This window comes from Magnolia sinica, chromosome 6 (genome assembly GCF_029962835.1).
Source record: "Magnolia sinica isolate HGM2019 chromosome 6, MsV1, whole genome shotgun sequence".
NCBI lineage: Eukaryota > Viridiplantae > Streptophyta > Magnoliopsida > Magnoliales > Magnoliaceae > Magnolia > Magnolia sinica.
The window spans coordinates 64,556,394-64,566,887 of NC_080578.1; the positions used below are offsets into that span (position 1 = coordinate 64,556,394).

General features: G+C 39.8%; 1 long non-coding RNA gene across 1 annotated transcript; it reads right to left on the minus strand.

Annotated features, from left to right (window-relative positions):
- Positions 1-8,914: 8,914 nt before the first annotated feature.
- Positions 8,915-9,355, minus strand: LOC131250056 (uncharacterized). The gene is made up of 2 exons (XR_009173022.1): positions 9,087-9,355; positions 8,915-9,002 (listed from the first exon to the last, which is right to left on the minus strand). It is a non-coding gene; the product is annotated as an uncharacterized LOC131250056 (long non-coding RNA).
- Positions 9,356-10,494: the final 1,139 nt, after the last annotated feature.

The window sequence follows — 10,494 nt, forward strand, 5'->3', positions numbered from 1 at the left end:
CTTCATTAAATTTAATTTAGAACTAATTTACCATATATAAGGAGCTAATACAACAAACTTGGCATGGAAACACGATCTATTGCCTGTTAGTGTAACTAGTAGAAATATGCATGTACATGAGCAATTCCAAATATATATAACATAATGATTTTAATTCGCTTCTTATAAGATATGTTAGAGTAATACAATTTAAGACATTCATACTTGATTAACAATGTCGATTCAAGATTAGAGGAAACACAATCAATGTTTTCACACTTTTAATGGCTTTATACACTTAAACTTAAACTATATTGGAATTCAATGAAATGAGGAAACCATGTGGGATATCCCTCACCTTGGGTATTTTTTGATTTATAACGTTCCTATGAGGCGTGTGTGTGATGATCCTAAAATCCAATCAATTGTAAGTTCTAACTCCTTATTTTAACTCATATTTATCTTAATAGAAAAAGAGAGTATATATTCTACTTACTGGTTTGGATTGATAGAAGGAAGGGACACTACAAGAAAACTGGCCTTTGCCGGCGGTCAAAACCGCCGGTAAAGGCTTTACCGGCGGTCAGGACCTTTACTGACAGTTGTGCTGGACGCCGCTAAATTATCAATTTTTTGCTACACTACCAGACTATAGGTCAAAAGCTACGGATAAAATCCGTAGCTAAAGATGACTATCTCACAGTACGACCGTAGCCATGGGATCTCACCCCTTTAAATCTTGTTACGGTTTAAATCCGTAGCTATAGAGATCACGGCTACCTAAAATCTGTAGCAATAGAGAAAATCTTTCTTATGAAAAAGTATTAAAAAAAAAGAAAAAAAGAAAAAGAAAAGGTGACCCACATGTATCCTAGTTTTTTTTTTTTTTTTTTTTTATAATTATACACCAATCTAAGCAGCTAATACCTTGGTTAATGTCAATGATCTCCTCATTGCCAATGATTGCCATTGTTTCTAAGGGACTGGTTTCTTCTGTCGATCTTTGGTGAGCTGTGTAGCTGCCATTGAGGTTCACTCTACTTGCCTTTAAACAGGCTGTAAGAGATTCTCTACCTTGTAGAGTGTTAACTGGCTTGCAGCGGGTGAGAAATTGCGGGTATGCCTCCACCTTGTAGACAACTCAGAATTTGGAGTTCTTGTTGAGCTTCCTTGGGAGTTCACCTTATACACATTAGTTGATGAAATGGATCTCTTATCAGGAGAAGACCAATCCGAGTCTACGGAACAAAAATCCGCTGAACTCTCAGCATTATCATTTGATAATTCCAGTTCATTGATTTTTCCTACAACAAATCAAAGGTAAAATGAGAATTGGTTGATGCCAATTCAGATCCAGCAAAATTCAGATAAAACCAAACAATAATTTAATCAAAACCAATTGAGAAATATTATGCATTCATCTGGCTGCAAGCAAGATCCAATCGAACTTGCTCTGCTTAAATGAAAGAACTAAAACAAGCTCAAATTGTTTGACCCAGAAAAGGTTCGGTTTCATAGTCTGCTGGACTGCCAAAGAAAGATGTTTGAGTGGAACAAATGGACCAACTTATTTTCAATTAGAACCAGCATCACCATCATCAAGGTTTACTACTCAAGGAGGTCTGCTACTCTGCTTAGGGTGAATCAGAATCCAAGTGGCCAATTCAAAAAACCAGCATCACCATGAAGGGCACTATCCCAACAGATTTGTTTCCATTTTTTACCGGTCGGTTAGTTGTAGGCGCAATCCTACTGCCATAGGATACGTCTCCATTGAAATATTTTAACCCTCAGCATAAGCTACCATGCGATACTTGGAATTTCTCCATCATTATAATTTTCACTGCCCATAAATTTAAAAAGAAAAAAATAAAAGAGTCATCTGTCAGGTCTTGAGCAAGGGGAGTCAAGAGTTAGTTTTGCACCATTTAGAAAATGGTGGTGAGACTTTAGACATACACATGGCATGCTTGTATGGCAATCCAGACCATCCAAATCTATGGATGGAGCACAAGTGCATAATAAAAAATCTTCACTGAGAAGATAACATTAACCATCAGATTTGTCCTTCCAAATTTGGACCATTCACTTTTATTTTTAACCATCTATCCATATGATATACATTAATTGGATGGTTAGGATTGCTTGATCAGTGTGATTTAGAAATGTCTGATTTTAGAAATGCTCCATCAACAATGAGATCCACAATATGGATGGTGTGTATAGCTGTAAATCAATCTGATATGTAAGGTGGATGAGTCACTGCCAATTTTTAAATGGTGCCAAAAAAAAAAAAAAACAAATAGATGCAATAGCTCTATTGAATTTACCATTTTATCCTAGAAAGTGAATTGTCTATCAGTGGAAGGAGAGTAATATATATGAATTCCCTTTCTATTTTCAAATCAGGTGGAGAAAGAAAATGAAAAAAAGAAAAGAAAAGAAAAGAAAAGTTGGGAGAGAAAAGTACGGAAAGAGAAGAGGGAAGTCTAACAACATATATAGAAAATCTGCTACACAAGAAAGAAATGCATCCACAACAGTCCTTGAAAATTCTGATTCAAGCTAAATTGTTGGATGTAGCTCGATGAGGCTGTTACCTGGCTCTGGTTTCTGAACTCCTCTGTTTCTCATTGCCTCTCTCACTCTTGTCATTCCAAGAGGCAAGCCTCCACCAAATGCAGCTGCAGCATTTCCCATCTATAGATTAAAAAGAAAGAAATGAAAGAAAGAAAATGAAAAATAAAAGAAGAAGATCATAAATGCATAAAAGTGAAATTGGACTGTTTTTCAGCGACATGGCCCATCTGCATTGGGTCAAAATAAATGAATGGCCCAGATCTTGTACAAGTGCCCCTCGAGTAAGAAGATTGAAGGCTTGATTAACTTACTTAGCTATGAATGTTTAGTATTGGATCATTCCTCTACATCTAATGCAAAAGCATAACTTTCTTACCTCTTATCTTTTTCAACTGAGCTTCCACAGAAGCCTTCTTTGTGTTCTCCCACGATCCAATCGCCGACAGCTTCTTCTGGGCCTGTTTAAAAGAGTTAGCATGTTCAATACCCCGGCATTGAGGAATGATCAAATCACTTCAACTCAATATACAAAAACACAAACAGGAAAAGCTGGAGAAAAAACTCAATTCAACTCAATTTTTTTTTCCCCTTCCTCAAAAGGCCATTGGCATTCAGATATTAACTTAGACATTTTGGCAATTGGTTAGTCCACCATGTGATATTAAGATACTCTACTTAGGCATCCTTGTGGCCCTCCATGTTTTGGATAGGCTTGATTTTGGTTTCTATGGAAAGTAAGAAAGAAGAACACCTACAATTCATGAATAACAATACAACACTAAGGAACATAATAGTTTCATAGTATAGTTCCCTATAATGTCTAAATAATTACCACCTAAAAAAATTGCTTACCATTACTAGTGCATGCCCTGATAGATCATCCTCCTTGAGAATCCTCTAAAGTGCTGGATGGTCGTCGCCCAATCTAGGCCTCCATTGATCCTACAAAGGATGCCACAGACTGGGAATTGTTTCAATTGAAATTTTCTCTTATTTTTCTCATTCCATATGCCCCAAATGACAGCAAAGAAGACACCATGCCACTGACATCTTCCAATGGGCTCCCCATGCACTCGCTGACTAGCTTTGAAATAGATGCGGGACAGCTCTGAAAGAAATGAAAAGCTCGATAAATACAATACTTGCTTGCAAATTGTAGTAAATGAAACATGTGGAGAAGATAACAAAAAAGAACTTAGAACTACTTAAAGATAAAAATAGTGAATGTTTGCTAGCTCACATGTACATTTCCAAAACATCACTTATGCAACATAATTAATGAATGATGTATGTTGACTGTATTAGCACATAAACATGGGATAGATTAAGCCAAAACGCAGATATGATTCAGGGGTAAGTGAATAAAGCAAGCGGAAGACTTATAGTAAAATATGTGTACAAGTGTAAGTCCCTGAATTACATATACAACCAGATCGTGTAAAAGTGTTATTTATCAAAATTATAAGTACAAGTTACATCATTTACGATTCCCAAAATAATCGATTCCCAAAATAATCATAGATCCCATGTTTCAACCCGTGCATACCCGTCTCGCGCATATAGGAGAAATCCTCGCTCTGCCTCAGCCTCGCTCTGCCTCGGGCGTCGCATCATCATTTGCATTTAAGACAGAGTCTGGTGGGTGTTTAACACGTGGGAGTGAGTGATCAACTCGGTGGAACAATAAGGCACTGGTTAATGTTATCAGTTCAATCAAACGATAATGATAAAGCGGGACAATTAAATAAATCCTAAGTACTCTTATTAATGCAAGTATGAATGCGGTATGATGCGTGCCCTCACGCGTACACCCTCAGCGTCTTCCTCTTACGTTACGCATGACATCGCCTCAAAGTGCGCCACATCTACAAAGCACATGCAAATGCGGTGCATGGATATGATTACCAAGTTGTTATTAGTCCAATTCATACAGGCGGATTGGGAAGCTAAGATACCTTCCTCATATCACCATCCAACAGTGATCCATACTAGGGTCGTCATTCCTAGACATCTCATACGATCATATAGTTGAGGTCGTAGCAAAGGGCTCGTCACCAATCAATGCACGCCTTTCATACCCTTACTACCACAGATCGGCTCGTCACCTCCTTGCGGTATCCAGGTATGCTCGAGGTCACTACAAAGGGCTCGTCACCAATCAATGTAGGCAAAGACGAATATAGTGTCCCATACCACCATAATCGGCTCACGAGTTTAGTTGCTCACTTTGGTCACTACGGGAGGCTCGTCACCCAGCGTAGGCCGACGGCTCGACCACGGTGTCCCATACCACCATGCTCATGAGTCTTAGCGGATCGGTACCATGGTTATTAGGATTTCATTGGTAAGTTCGGTACCCTAGATTCAAGCGGTGGCGTCCATACATGGTTAACATACACGGACAATCGGGTTAGTTGACGAACTCGACTAGCACGAGCGCACGTTGAATTGAGCGACATAGAGTGCGCAAACACTCGCGTGGCCAAACCACTGCCGCCAACTCTAATACGACTCGGGTTCGTCTAATGCGTCTCACGTGGCGAAAGCAATCTCAACCACGACCAAAGGGTCAATTACCGATTTCCTGGACTAAGGCATAGTCCCAAACATCCTACACTACGACAGATATTCATATGGAATGTAAAACAATAATGGAACAACCACTCAAATCATGGTGCATACACATCTGAAGAATATCAACTTAACATAAATGTAAGCATAGGAATGCTTGAATTTAAATAACTTGGAATGTAAATGCATAAGGGAAATCATGCGCATCCATAGAAGTATTGAGAATCACTTCTCAATGCCTGCATTTAGTGTAATCAATTACACGTAGATCATTCATGCATTTCTACAAACACTTAGCATTCATGGAACAACATACATGACGCATGTTGAAATACGTGCACTTAGACAATTCCTTCTTCCAAGGAGTTGTCATACATGCATCTAGCATACATACATGACCAAAAATCATGGCAAACATAAGTGCGTATTTTATACGTATACGGTACTTTATAAATACACTTAGAATACACAAATCTCAATATAGCACATGCATATCGGAAAGCAATGTAAACATAACATTTGACATGTGAAATCTCATCCATAACAAGAATAAATCACTAAGCTGGGATTGAAAGCCTTGAAAACCATAACCTATACACTTAAAGTCCGCACCTTAAGCAAAGAAAGAACCACCGATCTGATTTGCCTTCGTCAACGGCGCAAGAATACCCTAAAATAAGGATAGAAATGAGATACAACAACACCAAGTCTAATCTAAGCTCTAACACGGGTTAGGGTTAGGTTAACTTACCCCAAAAGAACTCAGAACCGTCAAAGGACCGATTCAAAGTGAAGATTCAAAGGTGAAGAAGAACAAGGAAGAATCGCGGTGATTCACCCACCAATCTCTCTCACTAACTCTCTCTTTTCCACTCTCTTTCCAGGCTAGGGTTAGAGAAAATTCGTAGGGAAATGAGAGCTAGGGTTTAACGACTATATATAGGCCTTAAAATGATGGAAATAACCCCGGGGTCAAGGTATACTTAGGTTATAACCAAAGTACGCCACTTCTGATGGGCCTATAACCACGAAAGGTCGGACTTAAGCTCACTGACCATGGATCTAGGTCAGCTGAGTTTTCGCTCTGCTCTTCAGATCAGTAGTGGCGGACCACACTCAATTCAACGGTCACGGAATCTCGATCAGTCCACAAGCACTAGGATATGCTGGGCCAACCATCCTGATCGGAGGGTGAAATTGGGTCGAGAATCCAACGGTCGAGAATGCTTAAAATCGTCGGCGGCTGACTCAGATTTCATAAAAAGCTTATTAAATTCCAACCGTTCTCACACTCTTCACTCCGAACTCAACCAAATCGACCCAGAACATCAGATCGACTTGATTTTCGAGGTGAAGACCAAGCCCAACTCAGTGACCGCAACAGCCTAAGATCATCGCCATCGGACTTTCGACGCGCGGTCTAGGTCTGATCCAGATCTTCCAAAAATTCCCCAGAACAACTGGATTTAGCGATGGATCCCAGATTTCAGAGTAACGTAGCACTCACTAATCTACACGTTTAGAGCCATGCAGATACAATTTAAAGTGATTGATGCGAATTTCACAAGCAATCAAGTAGAGCGCTAATTACCCCAAAAACAACTACTTAAGGAAAGATTAGCACAAAAATTCCAAGGTCGTTACAAAAATAGTGGATGTTTGCTAGCTCACATGTACATCTTCACATGCAGATGAGGATGTGGAATATACGAAAATCAGTTGGCCCCATTGTAGATAACCTATCCCAAAAACCAGGCTAGTTATCTAAAATGTGAAACTGGAAGATCCAAAACAATCAAAATCTCGGAAGATAAATTATCAACAGAGTAACTGCAAGTCTTTACTAGTGCTGGAATTGGCAGTCCCTAACAATTGATGAATAAATGCCCTTTCAGTTTTCAAACATCAAACCAAACTACCAAGTTTTCTCAGCTGAACAAAAGAGTAACTGCAAGTCTTTACTCGTATTTGTCTTTTTCAGAAATCTAGTTTGCTAAGTGCCAAAGGGTTGCATGCCAAAACAAGGTATTGTAGCAAGGAACAAATTGAAATTGGGTTGCATGCCAAATTCCCGAAGTAATGTTAAGGGGAGCCCACACAAGTCATTTGTACCTAAGTTTGTGGTATTGAAAATGTTTACACTTGATCATTTTCAATATACATGTGTGTACATGTGCTTATGTGTATGAGAAATGATGGCATCCGATCATAAGTTACCATCCACCTGATAGATAGCTTTCAACATGAGATCCACAATGTTTGGAGAACATGATATTAATCAATATTAAACAGACTGTAGACAATTCTGACATTGTTAAATTGAAGGACCAGTAAAACACAAACATCAAACCAAACTACCAAGTAGATAATCAATCTAAGGTTTTCAAAACACCAGGGTCAATTGAATGACCTGAAATTACAATGTATGGCCACATTAAAGGAGCGCCCAGATCTAGCCGTGATTTGCCCAAGGAGTGGCCCAATCTGGGTCTGATCTGACCCATCTAGGCGGCCCCCAAGGTGGTCCGCCTGACTGTTGGTTGGAGGCCACACATCTACATCGAGGTGGGTTCAATACGATCGGACCATTGGGTCTTGGATGGTTTAAATGCACACATACGTCACACGGGTCCCCACCGACTTGCCGATTAACATAGCAGCTATATAGCGGGTGAGATCACTAGCCCACCGTCCCGTATGTATCATGGTGGGGGGCCATGCATGTGGTCCAACAACTAAATGGATGGACAGTCTAGATTAGCAGACCCAAGCCAAGCTAAAGGCAGGTGGGTCCCACATGTGGATGGCGTGGAGGATGCATACATCATGATAGGGCCTTACGTGGTACCGTCCAGCAATGGACGGTGCTGATGTTCACCATGTGCGGGCTCCACAATCTGCTGATATCAAGGGCAGCGGTCGTCCAACAAATGGACGGCCCAGATATACATGAGGTGGGTCCATGCGTGTGGGACCCACCATCACTAGTTATATTGTGAATATATATATACACACAGACACACACACACACACACCATATATATAATCTCAAACGTACAGAGTCGAACGTCCCTTGCTGGACGGCCTGGATGACGTTCATATGTGGACGGTCAGAGAGACCCATGCAACCTGATGTGGCCCAGCGTCATCCCACCTGTGGTTTGGTGAGGCCAAGTGTCAGTGCAGCCCACCTGCATTTGGTGAGGCCCATGTTCTGCGCAGCCCACCAGCTGTAACCGTGTATGCATGTCGCCCCTGTTGCGGCTGTTTTGAAGACTGTCTCCGGCCCTGTTTTCATTTTTTGGCTTAAATAGACCCCATTGGAGGGCTTATTTCACCGCCTATCTGCGGCCAAACCATGGCCACTATCATGGTCTGATAGATGCCAGATCTCGGCCCCATCTGAGGGTGGTATCAGTCCATCATCATGGCTAGCTTCAGCCCAAGCAACAATCCCATTGAAAGACTGTGTTTAGCTAGATGGAAGGCTAGTTTACGGTCTGATGCAGTCGAGTTGGAGACCCGATTTGCAGCGCATCTCAGGCCATTGAAAGACTGTGTTTAGCACCCTGCATATCATCCATCACACCATGCCAGAGCATTAAAGTTTCTCTTATGACAGTCATATTCACTGAAGCTCCAATTAAACAAACATGTCAAAAACTTACGGGGTGGAATATCTGCTTACCTGCATAGAAACTGAACACAAGGGTATATATTGATCATCCACCTCTCTTACTACCAAGTAGTCCTGATGAAAATGCATCTACACTACAAGAAGGGGAAAAAAAAAAAAATTGTGGCTGCACCGATACGGTCTAGTATGAACGGCTGCCTACGTACCCAATGTTCGGAAGATTGGGATCAAGCCACTACGTAGTTCTTAATATTTAAATCAGAATATTTTATGCATAAGCAGAGAAAAAATCAAAACAAATCATAATAGAAATGTGTACCTTCTGTTACGCATAAGAAGATGAAAAGCTGAAACAAATCACAATATAAATCTTTGTAGATTAGTCAAGCAAAACTACTAACATGAAACAAACATTAGCTATCACAACCAACTGTCAAAATCAATTATTTTTGTTTTCAGAAATAACAAAAAGAGAGAGAGAGAGAGATCCCTCCATTTAGCTCAATCCATAGTTGTCACAACCTACAAAATAAAATAACAAGAAGAAATTAGTTAATATTTACAATCTTATATAAGTTCTATTGTATATGAAAAAAAATAATAATCTTACCAAACAACAACAATCAGGCCAACAAATACTCGTTCCAGCCGCATCCCCAATTGTACTGTACCGTCCATAGGGTCTCATCAAAGTCTCTTCACGTACAATTGCCACCTGAATATATACTTCCCAAAAACCATTTCCAAGTGGGAACCCGCCTACTTTTGTGAGCGGATCCTTACTCAAGACAATCCCTCTAGCGACAGTAACCCCACGGATACTAGTAAGAAGAACTTCGATTACGTCCTACAAATAAAAGTTACTATTTAACACAATACATTGCATCATTTGTATACCACATCTAATTAAGAACACAATAATCTCAAAACATAATAAAAGAACTATTTGATTTGTGTGAAAATTTACCCCGGTACTACTGCAAGTCGTAGTCAATGAGCAAGCAAAATCACCTGCAAACACATCTTTACATAGCACAAGTGCCAACCTGGCAAGTGCGTGGGATATCCAACAATGCATAAGGTGATCCCCACCATGCAGATGAATGCATACAACATAAGGATTGTATGGCTAAAAATACACTTGCCAAAGTGCCCATTCAACGTATAATTGTGGACCAATATGAATGCACCATACTGAATCCTAATTTTTTAGCACACGTGCTGCACATAAAGGTGCATCTGGAGAGGGGTGAGCATAGTAGCATCACCAAAACTCAGTAAACATAATATTAAAAACAAAAAAATACGAAGCTAATGAACAAGACCCTGCCCTATATCGGTTAAAAAGACACATTTTCCTCATGACGTTAACAGGTAACATAATGAGGAGAAATGAATGGCACTTAATACAAATCATATTTATTAATCTGTAACAAATCACTAAATTGATCAAAATCCCAATTGAATCAGTGCTGCAATTTTTATTTCAACAGAAAAGGACACAAAGTTTCCAACCAATTACAATGGGTCATGAATTCATCAATTGAAGTAAACCATAAAATTAATCCAGCAAATGTAAGGCAGATACCATTGATAGAGGCAAGTTCATTGGTTAAGATGGGATTTTGTAACTAATTCATGGAAATAGGTAGGTATTTAGCAATGCATACAAAGATGACACAATCACATATCACTTAATCAATTTCAATGACCTCAACAAGCCCATA